Below are 14,175 nucleotides of genomic sequence, written 5' to 3' on the forward strand. Positions count from 1 at the left end.
TTTGGCATCAACTGTAACAATTAAAAAAAGAATGTTTGTTAATTCTACAATGTAATGATGTTTACCAGACAATGCAACGAGGTCCGTATTAAATATAAGTTTATTATAAAATAAATTCAGCATTGATGTTAATAGTGGGATAATTAAGCGACTGCTTAAACTATTTTGATATATCGATTTTACAATGAATTTTCGTCTTGGGCAGTGATTTCTTTCAATGATTGCTTTGACGATAATCATAATTGTGGCAGTATCGGTCAGAATTGTGGAAGTATCGGGCAGGGATATGGTAGTACTGACCAGGGATGTGACAGTATCGGCTAGAAACGTGACAATATTGGTCTTGGATATGACATTATTGGCTAGGGGTTTGACAATATTTGCCAGGGATGTGACAGTACCAACAAACCCCCCTGCCAACACTTTAAACCAAATAAATTTCAGTTCAGAGTGAGGGAGTTATTCAAACGTTTGCGCCCCTAATATACGTGGAATCCTAGATCTGCCCCTGCATTGTAAATAAAAAAATTATTCGACTTTTTTTCTCACGGACAGTTACTGTCTATAGGCAAGATAGATAATAACAATATGGATTTAAAACCAAAGTTGAGTCAGTAAAGGCTAAATAAAATTTGATTTTATTTGACCAAATATAACATTAACTTTATGACATAAAATCAAAGTGATTAATAATTATTGAGTCTATGAGTGTTATTGTAAGGTATTATCTTTCCTTCATGAAACTTTAATTAAATTATACCTCTTAGATAGATTAGTGAATGCACTTCTTTGTGAACCAATGAGAATGAGTATTATTCAAGTACTCGCCTCTTTATATTCCACGGAACGCCCTTGGACTTAATTATGTTGAATGAACTGACAGACGAAATTCACCCTTTGTTTTTTTAGATACAGGTTGATTTTGACATAAGATATGTTCGAATGTTTGGTTGAACGAAATGGCCCTTTTGACTATTAATCCAGTGCCTTCCTAACACTAAGCTATCGAGCATTACATAAATTACTTCTTCTAAACCGCTTTTGAAAAGTTTGCTTAAATGTCTTTCAGACGTCTTTGGCCTGGAGGCGTACTGTGACTCTTACCTTCTTTGGGTAACAGTCGATTCTCATTAGTCCAAAACTACTCCCGTGCCACTAAACATGAGGGTGAATATTTTTAACGTTCTACAGAAAATAGAAAACTTCTTTCCGATTGCGGCCTCAATTTAAACTTTTATATACGTATAGTGATAACTGCGCTCAAACAAAGGTGCATATGTTATGCTGAAGCATTCATTATATTGATTCTCCCTTAATACGGTAATAATAATAATAATAATAATAATAATAATAATAATAATAATAATAATAATGATAATAATAAATTAATTAGAATATAATTTACATAGAAAAAAATAACTTACAAGATTTCTATGGCTCCCCTGGCTTGTCTGAGGTGCGGAAAACGGTCTTTATATATACATCCGACTCCTGACCATAACGCTGACCGAGCGCAAGTCATTTCTCCATGTGGACATATTCATTGTGCATTTATTGTACAAGGCCATAAAATTCAATTTCAAAATGGAAGTCACATTCATCATAACATCATCATTCATCATTCATTCCCTCCCGAAGTTCGTCTTTATGTGACATATATTTATCTTTTATAAATAAAAACAAAAACAAATCCAGGCAATAAATCCCAAATATGATTAATTAGCATGTGAACGTTGAACAGTGTTGTACAAGTGAGGACATTAATGTTAAGACATCAACAGTCAAATACATGTATTGATAGACAAAATATACTTTTCTCATTGTGCTTCTTTCAAAACAACATATTCATTTGAATTTAAAGTTGAACAGGGCAGTTTTTAACAAGTATTAAATTTATAACATTATGTTAATTATAAAATAAATAAGTCATCACTTTGTTATTAAAAAATCCACAGAAACAGTATATGCATCTTTGGGCTGATCATCTGCTATTTTGAGAGTCTGTCTCAAGGCGTGTTCGGCCAAACTATGTATAGCATTGTGACGGTATAATGCGCAAAATTCTTACCATTTTTTAAATATATCAACCTATGTATTTCCAATGAGCCATTGCTTTTAAAGTTGTATATTTAGAAAAGTTATCTAGTAATGAGGGTGTCAAAATAAATAACAAGCGAGCAAATACTACCGAAAAGAAAATTGCACATCACACCCTAACACATAGTCATAGTCGTTTGCATTTTGATGGTATGTACATCAGGCTCTGTCTAGTTGTTTCTCATAATTGCGTGGGCCTAAATTTCCAAAAGGCTATATTGCATTCAATTATAGCTACACCACATAGTCAGGAACAAGAAGAAATATCAGTTTTAAGTCGCATGGAATTTCCTTTTAGATGAATTTACATTGTCAATCAGAACACTTTTTTTTATTGATTTTAGTAGTATCCGTGTTTTATCACAATTCACTTGAACATGCAATATACCTTGTACGTGAGTATCGGTGGTTCGTAGGTTTGTTGTTTGGTGCCGAATTGTCGGAGATCTTGGAACATTTTATTCCAATGATCTTAAACATGGTCCGAGGGGTCTGGAGCTCTCCAATGGAAAATGTTAAGCGTGTATTCTTCTGAAAAATAGTGCCATATTTACCATTTGTAAAGGAAAGTCAGTTTACTACAGCAGTTAATGTTATTTGTTTCCTTGTGCAATTCGATTCAAGTTTGCACAACTAAGTTTTAGCCAGGGTACCTAACCTCGGCATCCGGGATACCGCCCATTAAGTCCCGGAATCTGGCGTCCGAAAATGTTTAAGTTTAATCATACTGTATTGTTCTTTTCTGTCAACAGTATAACATAATAACCTTAGTGCAATAACTCAATAACTGCATATAGAAATAGAAGCAGATATTGAGTTCTTGCACTAAGGTGACGATATATACATTCAATTTAAACACACATACAATCGAATCAAACAGCAGAAAAATGGGTTGGGCTACAAGTTATTACAACATTAGTTTCAGTTCCCAGGCGTCAATGTAACGTCAATGTCGTTTAAATCTATGACGAAACGTAACTAGAAAAAGGAGAAAATGAAAACTTACCTTAAATGTTAAATATTGGCAAAAATTGAAGTTGAAAATTCGCGTTCCGTAGTGTTTTTGGCGTCACGACACGCATCACGCATTTTGACGATAAATATTTACCTTTCTTTCATGCTTTTCGGTGGTATATCTTTCTTATTTCACTTTTGTAATTGAGAAAATGTCAATTTTGATATTTTCAATAATCTTGCATATCTTTGTTGCCAATAAAAGTAACGTGTAAATAATGTTTTCGTGACGCCGGTCACCAAAATGTAGTCACCAAGTTTCGCTACCATCGCTTTCATTCAATTTACGCTAATTGAATTAGATTAGTCCATCACTTTAAAGGAAACAGAAACATGTGTTGGGACATATTTCATCGCTATACAAAAATAGTCGTTTCGACGACAATAAATTATCATGGAATTAAAACTATTTCAAGTGTTCGATTGTTTTCGTTCTTATTCTAGAAAGTTGAATTTCGACAAGATATTTTGCCGGCTTCCAGACGTTTAGGTTCACATACACATGTCCAAGACATGAAATATGCATATACGTGCTATCCTTATTTGCTACCATCTATGACTGTATAATGTATATATGTATAATAATATCATAAGAATAAGAAGATATTTAAAGATTCCCAGAACTGCCACCTGTTACCTTTTTTTAGCTGTAGAGCCCTAACAGGTTAACTAGTTCTGTATCTGTATCTGTAAGAATACGACGCAAGACCAATTCTGGCATAAGGCGTCGGTGGTCTACTTTTACACTGACCGACTTTTCACCCTCAACAATAGCATTCATGATTCTGTTTTTCAAAAAAGACGCGAGCCAAACTAGTAGGTTTTCTCTGATACCATAGTTTTCTAATTTCTGTAGTTGTTTGTCGTGTTGGACAGTTTTGAAAGCTTTCGAAAAGTCAAGTATAGCTATATTTACTTGGCACTTTTTATCATATGGTTGTAGTAGATCATCCATATAGTTACTAATAGTTGAGTTTCTGTTGAAAACCCAGATCTAAATCCACGATTTCTATCAGTCAGAATAGTTATGGTTTAAATTGCGAATTCCACTTAAGGTAGCACACCCCTAATGGGCACCATTTCAAACTATTGTCAGCTTGATAATTTCTTAATGTGTATCATTTCCTGGATTCAGAAAACAAGATTAAAAAGATATTTACCGTCAAATAACAATTTATTTAAATTTGAATTACCCTGCCCCCATTTCAGAATTGTCGATTAAAACGACATCACCCGATAGACAAAAACAATCATTTATTTCATTTATTTTTCAACATTTTGGTAATAATTTGGTATCAGAGTAACAAGAAATATATGTGCTTTCAGAAATAATACATTATTGATCGCATCACCAACAAATATAATCATACTGTACTGAAATAGTCATATGGTATTTCAATTTTAACATTCTGTTTGACCGCGTAAAATTGGAACATCGACGTTTAAAAGCAAAAATAACAAGTTCTAGAAATACTCATGACCTGTTCTTAATTAATAATTATTTTTAATCTTTTGGGAACTTTATGCCAAAAAAAAATCAAAATGTTCTACCGTCTCATTTTGATAAAATATAAAGTATGTAATTCCTAACCACCTATTTCAGAAATATTTGTGCTTATGGATGGATTCGAATCACTTAACCGAAACCCTCAAAAGATATGCAGTCCTGTAGGCTAAAGCATTCAAATTGATGAGTTTCAATTGGAGGTTTTCATTAGGGGTGTGCTACCTTAATAAGTAACATAATAACTGGTTAACGTAATGAGATCTGGATACTTTCAAGCCTGTTTTTAATCTTATGATATTTATCATACCAACAAAAGTAACGCGAATATTAAGTAGATAGCTAGATAATTATCGCGAAAATTAAGTGTTTTACACGAAACAATTCGCTATTTAAAGGTTAACAGTTCAATTCAATTCAATTCAATCTACCGGCAGTTATATACCACCATATAAAAGCAATGTGCTCTTGTACGCAAGAGTACGGGAAGTATATCGTACACGGTGTCTATGCAAAATAGGATCTTCCGGTAAAATGTCAAAATATGCGATGTGGCTAAGCTTGAAATTATTAGCCTAGAACAAATTATTCTGTTTCGAAGCAAAAACTAACCTAAAGGCCTTTAAAACAATTGACATGAAGCATACAAGTGTACAGTTGGTTCTGTGTTTCCTTACGTTATTAATAACTCAATATGTCTCTGTTGATGGAACAGAGGAATCAACAAAAGCTAAACCCCAAAATAGTTTAAACACGCAAGCAACACAAAAGACAACCACTGTAGATTCAAACCAGAATGCAACAAAATATAATTCAACTGATGATGATTCCTTCTACAATAAGGTTAAGCAAAACAAAGGCATGTTGATGAGGACTCTCTTTGTTCTCATGGCAGTCACTAGCATCGTTGTTATCTACTTCGGAGTCAAATACTGGAGGTATATTTGTAGTGTCTTACTTACTGATATAGTCCATTCTGTCATAATTGAAAGATATGCTGAATACTGATAGAGAGCTAACCTGGAGCATATTACAGCTGATGCCACAACAGTGTTGATCATTGAATGCAGAACTATTGCATCCCTAAGTTTTAACACAAATATTTTTCACGTACAGTACTTTTGTGATGCGATACTAAGGGGTCTAGCCCATAACCAGGGTTCTCAAAATGAACCGGCCGCCGGCCTATTTGACCGGTTAAAACCAGAAATCGGCCGGTTAGAATTGTTCTAGAAACCATAAGGTCAAATTATTTTCTGACATGTTTAAAACTGATTATCTATTTTATCTATCTAAGAGTCTTCAGGTTTGAAATCGTATTGGTAAGAATGCTCCGTAATTCGCGCATGTGCAAGCACGTTTTCCTGTTAGAAGAACACATTGCCGATGTCCAAAAAATAGAACATACTATAATTCACCTCAGAGTTCCGACACTCTAAAAATTCGGACACCCGTAATTATTTTCAGAAATAATTTATTTTGCGTACCTAATTTTTGGACACCCAAAGGACATCAATCATAACTTTCACAGTTACCAAGTTTCACAGACGAAGATTATTGATTTTTATCTTAACAATGCCTGGCTAGATCACCTAACCATATACACCACTGGGACAAGTTAATTAGTTAATACCCATCCTAAATGATTTATTGCCTGAAGAAAGAGGAAGTGTGAAATATTTATTGGAGGATTATAGAAACAAGAAGGGCAATCAAGGGATTAGGAAAACAAAGACGTGAGTCTGACATTTTGTAAAACAATCTGCCAATAAACTTTGAAACTTGTACCACAAAATATAGACTGTAAGAAGTAATAATCGTACAGTTATACTTATTGAAACATCAATAAAAGTCAACACATTCAATGATATAGGTTACTAATTAATGTGATGAATTAAAGTTTGAAATGAAATACTTAAGTTACAATCGGAAACACCACTCAGACACATTAGTCCTGCATAGCAATATCCATGCTGTCCACGAGATCCTCGTGGGTATAACTGTGAGTTATGTGACGTCACACAATGTGACTGTTTGATCTGAAGCCGATAGAATGTGCTTATTCATTTCAATGCATGTATAAAATGGTGATTAATGGGATTTTAATTAATTTGATGAAGGATTTACACTTATAGGCGTAATATTAATAAGTTTATGACCATTGATAACTACGGATAAAATAATAAGTGGTAAAATGCAAACATGAAGAAAAAAGGCAGGTTTAAAATACATGTAGATAAAATGTAAAAATGGTAATTTTCTATGAAATCTGACAGCAAAAAAATAATTATTTAAAGGTGTCCAAACTCTAAGGTGAAATACGGTAGATTACTTTTTTTCGGCCACAAACAGCCACTCGTAAAGTATGAATAATTAAATACCATTGAGTATTCATCCATTTATTATCGACCTGTTGCATAAGTTAGGATGATATTTCTCTTTTTAGTTTATATATTCGATCGATTCTTATTTTGATTTGTTTGCAGGAAACTTCAGGAAAAGAAAATGGTTTATAAAATCGGTCTGAAATGTGTTCTTTTTTCTATTTTCAATCCAAAACGGCTTAGTCAGTGATGATACAGACAGTGACTTGTCAAGGTCTTTTTCTGAATGCATGCTATGTATGACATTTCTGTATATTGTATGTAACTTATGTACAAAACAGTATTTTTATCGAAATTTTGCATTGTTGTTCACTTCAAAACTCCTAGAAAAACAGTACCCTTAATGGCTCAGAATGCAGGAAATTGCATTCTTGTTTTAAAAAAGTCCGGAGGGGGGCATGACCCCGGACCCCCCTAGAAAGCCTGTTACAAATTCAATTTGGCCTGTTCAACTCAAACATTTTGAGAACCCTGTATAACCTTTAAGAATAATAGTCCGACTTTTGTGTAAGTTATGTTTTACATTTAGAATAAAATGCAAGCTACAATACTGGCACAGCTGCTTCTTTTATCCTACCTTGAACCTGTTACATGACTTAATCAAGCTTTTGAATAAACAATAATTACCATTTTTGCTGCCTACAAAGCTTGGCAGCCAAAGAGGGATTGCTTTGTCGGGCCGCTGTGCTTTCAGCATCACACTTGCGTTTTTTATCAATGTCTTTTAAACTTCTTGATATAGCGTCAACAAACAGGGTATGTATACTTCTAATGGTTTGTAGATGAACCCAATCAGGTCCAAAATTCAAGGTCATGGAAACATTTCTATTTTCCATTTCATAGAAATGTTAAGTGCCCTTTGCTTCCAATCAATAGTTTTGTATGTTTTGGGGAAGACTCTTGATACTTGGTAGGCACATTAGTCATGGTCAGTAGAATAGATGAATCCTATTGATTTGGTGGTCAAAGGTCCAGCCAAGGTCATGGTGACCATTACAACAAAAAATACAGGGGCTTTCATTTCTGATCAATAACTTTTGAATGAATTGATGAAGAGTCTAAAGGTCATGCTGACCTTCAATGTGAAAGTTATGGGCACTCCTGACAGGTGGCACATCTGATTTGTGGAATTGTAGGTTTATGTTAATAAGTGAATTTATAAACCAATTTCAGAACAAGACGTCGACGGAACAAGTCGAGGAAGTATGGTTTGATAACGTCTTCTGGAGCTGACCTTGAGATGGAGCCACTGGACAGGGAAGATGATGAGGACGAGGATATGACAATGTTTGACCGCACCAAATAACACAACCGATAACTAATTATGGTATTTACCCCATCTTTAAAATTACTAAGTAATTGCTTTTGAATTTTAATATTTTGTGTATTATAGGAATGGTAGGTTTCAAAGAAACAAATTGATATTAAATACAACTTTATTTGTCATAAAATGACAACATGTACTGGTTCACTTACTTTTTCAATGGAACAAAATGCTTATACAAATGTATGACATTTACATCAGTCTTTAATTGATTTATAGCATTACCTCTTCTTTGTTTCAGGTTCTTTTGTTACATGAGCTGTTGAGATGAACAGAAATCCCTCGAAGTGCAATATCGAAGTGATTCTCATAATTTTATGTAAGAAACAACTGTGATGTGAAGTTTTTGAATATTGGAGTTATGAGAAAGTACAGCTCTGCTGAATAGCTACCATTAAGATTGTAACAGCAACAGACAAGACAATATGAGATTACAGGAGTGGATGTATATATGACACAATCATAATTAACAATACTATGCATTCCTGACCAAGAGAATCATCTGCAAATAGGTTAAACATAATCTTCTGAAATATGATTTATTTTTATATGTGAACCTTAAATCCACTTTTCCATGTCACATCACAATGCATATATACCGGCATACACATTTATTCTAAAATATGGGAGAAACTGAAACCATTTCAAATTGTTTATTCTACAATATTTTTCATGTCCTCACACCTGTATATATTATATATATATGTTTTTGCATTGAATAACATTTACCTGTATATACCATGCAGACAGGGATTGATTAAACACACACACACACACACACACACACACATACACACACAGAAAGACTGTTTTTGACTGTTTACAGTATGCAATGGGGTTTGAGGGTTTCCAACTTCAAAAAACTCTGCCAAAGATACAAATTGCCAATGTGGATCATTGAGTCATTTTTAAATAGCAATCAGATTATCCATGTGCATCTATAATGTACGCAAAATGGTCATGCATTTGAAAAATGAATCAGTCACTTACATAACTGTAAATAGATTGCTTTAATATAAATAACTTGTGTGTAATGGTTCATGTGAATCATCAAAAAAATATTAAATCAACTCACATTTTATTTTGAATAATATTAAACCATTGAGTAAGTGGCATTGTAATAATGAAAAATAATTGTAATTTTGAAATGATTTTAGTTTTCTTTTTTAATCTTTTCATATGTCCTAGACTTTGTTATCAGAAATTTCCCTCATTCTAGAGCAAGTTATAGCGTACATTTTGTAGAGGTATCAGGAAACAGAATGCAATGAATCATTAAAAGTATTTGGACTCATTGTACAATTACAATTGGTTTAAATGTAAAACTTCCTTTTCTTTTCATGATGGATATCTTGATTGTTTGTCATGTCCTTGTGTGTGAGCACTTGGGTATTGAGTGTAAAATACTAAAAACATGTAGCCAAAATCGTTTAATGGAACTGATTGGCTAGTTGAGCCATTTCATCAAAAGACATTAAAAAGAGACTGTCGTGAAATTTGAACCTTGTTGATTATGGTATAAAATGAGTGAGCTGATACAATAAAAATGTTGTTTGCATTTGCTATAAAATCATTGGAGACCATCTACTATAAGTAAAGACATTAAAAAGAGACTGTCGTGAAATTTGAACCTTGTTGATTATGGTATAAAATGAGTGAGCTGATACAATAAAAATGTTGTTTGCATTTGCTATAAAATCATTGGAGACCATCTACTATAAGTATTCTTTGTTTCTTGTTGTATTCTACATATGGTGCTGGCTTTCAATGATATTGTCAAATTATAAATTTGTTTCGATATTTCAAACCTAAATGTCAGCAACACATTTCAGAAATTACCTGGATATGTTACGTGACAGGTTTTTTTAACCTGTCATATTTGTTATATTGCAACATAACTTCAAAAGTAAGCACTGATAGTATTTTTATTTGCTGATAAGTGACACAAACAGGTAATAAAATGCTTATAGTTTTTGTATGAAATCTTGAGGTCATTTTCCTACGGTGGTCTCCATGAGGGCAGAAGGGTCCCTCCAAAAAGGAGAGGGTGCAGAACCCTTTAGCTTAAACCCTACTAATTATTAGTAGTTCAATGGTCATATTCCATTTTAATAATTTTTATAATACCCAGGTTTTGTTGTGTTGCCAGAACTTTTCATTTCATTTGTTTCATTGTGTATCTCATTTTTTGTTGTTGTTTTTTATGTATATTTTCTTAACATCATTACCTTAGATGGTTGTCTTACAAGTAGAATTCATTTGTGATTTAAGTTTTTGTAGCTTCTCTTAGTTTTCATTTGCTCATCTAGTGTCTGACCAACTTTGTTTAAAGATTAAAAATAGATGAACTTGTAGAGACAATGAGCCCTAAACATGACCCCGGGGATATACATGTAACTGTAACAAAATATACCTGGTAGATACCTACATAGTTATAATTATTAAAACATATGTGGATTATGAATAAAAAATCACCAAATACACATACTATTTTTATGACTATATTATGTTCATTTGTGTTAAAATAATTGAATTCAATTTTTGAAATTCTTCAAATTGCCATTTGTTGTGATGGCCAGGTATTATTCTTTGTGGAAATAATATTAAAGATACATGAAGTACATGACGATGTAGTATGATTTGTGTAATATTTCTCAAGGAAAAGGTTTGTAGCCTCTGTATAGAGCTATATGATATGGGAAAATTATGGTTTTGTTACAACATGTATTTTTAAGAATTTCCTATAAGGCCTTCAATATGATAATACATTCCAGTTCGTGCCATTTGATTTTTCAGTTTTTTCTTGCTCATTATACCATTTCAATTTTTGTGTGCTAGAAAAATCATACTACTGACTTAATAAACTTACATGCATATACTTTCTGTCCTGCCCTGGTATGTATTAAAACACCTTTGAGTATCAAATTTATGGATTAATAACTGTATTCTTGATTAAAGATACATGTAGCGGTGAAGGGTTTTTTATACAACTTTTAGTTTATTTATTTCCTTTTGTACTTTCTGTTAATTGTATTTGTTGCTCATTTTCTGGATATTAATTTCAAATTGTTGAATGTGCTTCTTCTTGTTGATGTCAGAGATTATTTTTATTGAAATATATAATTATATGCTGTTGCTATTTGTTACTTCTTTATATGGTATAGCCTCCAGACCATTCTAAGTACAGTCTGTATACATGAAGATGATCCCCCAGGAGCATCTAATTATTCATTATACAGTTTATGTATTTTTTATGATGAGTGACTGAATATTATAATAACCAGGATCCATAATTACTCAAGTCTCATGTCTGATTTGGAGACTCAAGACTCAAAACTTTATTGTAAATTGCAATAAGAGGACTATTTATTGTGAAACCTGTTTAGAAATATAAAGATATATCGTAACATTCAAGATTTTGCTTAAGACGTTACTGGATATGAGCCTGGCTTTCTCATGCAGGATGCTGGTCAATAGAAACGCAAGATACAGGTACATCATCCGTACATGTCATACAGGAGAAGTATATGTTGTAGCAAAAGTTGACTTTATAGTGGGTATTGTGTGCAATAAACCTGATCATGGTGAATATAGGGTACATATACATATATACTTCCTTGTATGACAAAATACAGTCACACAGAACAAGCAAAAACGATACTCAATGTTACAGTAACCACAAGATTGACATTTGCACAGTGTAATGCTTTTAAATAAAAATATAAGTTTGACCTTGAATGATAAGAACATGAAAAAAGCCATGGTTAATGGTAAACTTAACTAAAATTGCTTAGCTCCTTAAATATTGATCACTGAAAAGTAGGCAGATTCATATTGACAAAGACAGAGGTTCTTAAAACTGTGATGGCACCATGTTGAGTTTTGATATGCAGGAATTTTGAGTCATACATAATCCAAAATTACGGTATGTGCAAAACATGTTTTTTCTCACTGACTTCTTGGTGTGTACATTGTATATTGAGTTTATATTACACACCGTTACACACCGCATGATTCTGTTATTTTACTTGCTTCACACTACAACACAGCGTTCTCATGAAACTATGCTTGCACCCAGGAACTTCAAACTTGGTATGCTAGTTGGTCATGACTAGTAGATGAACCCTGATTTGAGATCAGTAGGTCAAGATCGCCGTGACCTTGAGGTGAATAAACGGTTACTGCTCAGTAACTAAAGAACGCTTGCACCCAGGAACCTCATACTTGGTATGCAAGTTGGTCATGACTAGTTGATGACCCATATTTATTTTGAGGTCAGTAGGTCAAAGGTCAAGGTCACAGTAGATGTTCACTATTTAATACAGGTGAATTAACCAAGCTTCACTGTTAGTTCGTCTCCAGTCCAAAATTACAAATTTCATGTCCATTTATTTTTTCTAAGCTACGACCACACAATAGGGGAGACTAGCGCTTTTTCAATAAGCAATTTCTAGTTACTTTTAGCGTCCATTGCATGGTCTGGTTCCGAATCAGCAAAACTTAATTATCAGATTTGGGGACAGTGTTTTAGGACAAACTGACTGTGAAGTGGGATGAATTGCCGCAGTAACTCCCAGAGTTATGCCCCTTTTACATAAAAATTGTAAATTTGTATCTTGTGCAGCCAATAATGGAACTATTTATTATCCAATCATCATCAAACTTGATTACAGTGTTTGCTGAATTAATGTCTTGGTTTAGATAAATTATGACGTTAATCACAAGTCCTCAGTAACTGCAGAGTTATACATTTAACAATAGGTTTATGTCTTGTGCAGATAATGAACTAAGTATTTTATATTTCATCATGAACAAACTTGGTGACAGTGTTTGTGGGCACACTGTCTCTGTCAAGTTGGATTGTGAGATAATGCACCTTAGTAACTGTGGAGTTATGCCCCTTTACTTTAAAAAAAGTTTAAAGTTTATGTCTTGTGCAGATAATAACATAAGTATTTATTATCTAATCATGATGAAGCTTGGTGTCAGTGTTTGTGGACATACTGACTCAGTCACCTTCAATTGTTGGCTTTTTGCCTCAGTAACTATGCAGTAACGCCACTTTTACATAAAAATAATATAAATACATGATTAAATACCATCTGCAGACAATAAATGAAAAATGTATAACCCTATCATGATGAAACTTGTTGACAGAGTTTGGAGGCATAATGTCCCAATTAAGTTCAATCATGAGGTAAATCGATCAAATTACACCAGAGTTATACCACTTTTATATTGCTATACAGTGTGATTTTATATTGTTTGGGTATGATACCCAAACCAAGTTTTCAATTTACTAGAATGTTTTGCTCTTTTAAGGCTTTTACATAACAAAATGGTTATAAAAGGTATTTGGTTTGACTATGATGGGGTCAAACCAGCCACACATTTAATTCTGCAGAATTCTAGTTTAATTACTGTTCTACATTAATTAACAATTTTTAGAATATGTACTATTTAAAAGTATTTTAAAATTTATTTCTTGCACTGACATACAGTCTGCACACGATATTCAAACAATTGCTATCTTTTTTGTCTTAAATGTGGCAGGAAACACTTGAACGTGTATGCCAGAATACAAAATTACCAGGGCAAGCATGTCCCTGAAGCCCGCTAGCAAAGTCAGGCTTATAAATCTATGTTGATGTAGTCAAACCTTGACACTACACACCCTATTTTATATGTCACAAATGTACAGTCTTAACCAGCCAAAATACAAGTAATTTTGACCACTGACCCCTTAGTATAACCTTGACATATGACCTTCACATGTGAATGAAACAATAACATTAAGGTTTTTAGTTTAGAGTTGAACCTTCTGCCATGAGCGCGGAATGTTGAAATGGTGT

The sequence above is a fragment of the Mya arenaria genome, chromosome 3 (assembly GCF_026914265.1).
Source record: "Mya arenaria isolate MELC-2E11 chromosome 3, ASM2691426v1".
In the NCBI taxonomy this organism is placed as follows: Eukaryota; Metazoa; Mollusca; class Bivalvia; order Myida; family Myidae; genus Mya; species Mya arenaria.